Source organism: Sceloporus undulatus, chromosome 2 (genome assembly GCF_019175285.1).
Source record: "Sceloporus undulatus isolate JIND9_A2432 ecotype Alabama chromosome 2, SceUnd_v1.1, whole genome shotgun sequence".
In the NCBI taxonomy this organism is placed as follows: Eukaryota; Metazoa; Chordata; class Lepidosauria; order Squamata; family Phrynosomatidae; genus Sceloporus; species Sceloporus undulatus.
This window is the reverse complement of record NC_056523.1, coordinates 231,130,147-231,132,528: the sequence shown is the minus strand read 5'-3', so window position 1 is coordinate 231,132,528 and position 2,382 is coordinate 231,130,147.

Here is a 2,382-nt window from a genome sequence, read left to right as displayed (position 1 = left end):
CAAATAAGAATAAGTCAGAGTCTAAACTTGATTCCCTTTAAGTTTCTTGTGTTGGTTTTTTTCTTCTGTCATAAAACTGCTACTCTGCAATCACAAGTTAATGAATACAGCCAAATATTGGCTGTGCCTAGTGTTTTTGGAAGAAATGAGGAGGACAAAGGTTGGTGGCATTTGCATTTGAAAATATATTTTCTGGTTCCCAAACTTTTGCTGGATTCATTACTGATAATTTTGGCAGCAGCTTGATGTTAATTCAGTTGGTGGTGGAGGGGTGGGTTGCAGAGGCCCAAAAATGGGCTTGAGGTCACGTGGAATCCATGTCAAACATTACTTAAATTGAAAGGTTAATTAATTATAATTAATGTATGTCTTCTGGCCTTTGGATACGAAGGAAGCTCTCTGGGAGGAGCCTTTGCCGTGGTACTTTGGGGAGAGTTTGAAGTTCAGCAGTATTATGAAGCAATCTTTCCAGTCTTATGAATAAGGGAAACCACTTTGAATCCAGTGTCAACACTCCCTTTGGTGGAAACAGGAAGAAAGATAATAAAGACAGAAACGATATGACCCAAGGCTACTCCCAGTACTACTACTGCCAATAAGGCAGAAATGATCAATTGTGCTGAAAACATTGTAAGACCCAGGTAATGACGGAAGGATTTCACGTTTAGGCATATGTGAAAGATCTTGCTGATCTTTCAAACTTTTCATGCCTAGCTATTCCATTTGGGAATCTTCTATTTTAGGTATTTTTACCACAAACAAAACATACTATAAATCTGAATGGCATCAAGTATGGAACTATAAATACAGTTGTCCCTCCTTATCCATGGATTTTTTTATCCAAAGATTCAGCCATCCATGGCTTGAAAATGTTTTGTAAAAACTATAAATTCCAAATAGCAAACCTTGATTTTCCATTTTATATAAGGGGCACTATTTTTCTATGCCATTGTATTTAATGATACTTGAGTATCTACAGATTTTGTTACCCACGTGTGTCTGTGTGTGTATGTTCCTGGAACAAATCCCCAGCGAATAACAAGGACCCACTGTATTGGTATCATTACTTACTGATCTACATTAAATTATGATTTTCCACTTCAACAAAATGTCAACTGCAAAATCCAATTAAGGGTGATAAACAAAAGGGTGATGAACATTGAAGAAAATCCTAAATGCCTATACAGTAAATCTCAATTTCTCCAAGTTCTGATACATGTTGAGAACAATGAATAATTTTTTGTCCCGTAGATTTAAGACACTCAAGAACTCCCACCCAACCTCATGATGGAAAACGGCGCAGCTTGTCTACAAAAGCTGCACAGCTTCCTCAGCAAACTGCAGTTTTTCGGTCCTCTTGAGAACTGTGCAGCCTACCGTGAAAACTGTGCAGCTCTTGATACAGAAAAGACTGCTTTCAGGCAGCCACGTGTGTTTTGGGCAAGATTGGGGCTTTTTAAATAAAATAAACAGCAACGTTTCACAACAAAAACTACATGTGGTTGTAGCTTCAGTTGAATGAGGCTCTTTTCCTGCTCTGCAATATTGGGTTGTGCAACTTTGAAACTAGAAAGGGCTGCAGCCACAATACAGAACGTTCTACCAAATTGTTCATATAGTGGCATATTATGCAATTTAGTGTTGCATTTTCTCTACTTTCCCCAATGATATAGTGGAAACTTTTTGTGAGAACTTTTGATGTGCCATTTTTTCACCCACCTAAGTTTCAGCATGCAAACAGCAATGGTTTGATTTTAGAAATATTATTTTAAAAGAAACAAATAAGATGTTCAATATTATTTTGATTCTATGTAAGTTTACTGTTAAGGTGCTTGAAATCCAGTGCACAGTTCTCCTTGCTCTAGAAATGGGAGTGTACTGTAACTCTTCAGATGTTAAGTCAAATTTGATTTGCATCAAAGCAATGGCCACTGCAATTATAACATATACAATATATTCCAGAAGACTGAATCTAGCATAATAACTTGCTAATAATAATTTTTTTTTCCTATTTTGTATTGACATATCTAAAATATAGCATTAAAACAAAGAGCATTTTCCCTTGAAGCCTTATTCTTCTGGGGAAAAAAATAAAATAATTAGATGATGGAATATTTCTTTTAGCATGGTAAATCAAAGGAATTAAGATGCAAATAAGATTGTTAAATTAATTTTTAATGTGTGCGTAAATATAAGATTGTGCCATTTCAAATTTAGAATTTAGCTACTAAACTTATTCTAGTGGCAACGGTGTTAAAAATTGCAGTTTTTAATATGACCATAATCATCAAGTAGGAAATTTACCTAAAAACTGGGTTAGAATAACAATAAAGGGGCAATTAATTCCTCTTGTGACTGTGAAAAGAACAAAACTATAAGACC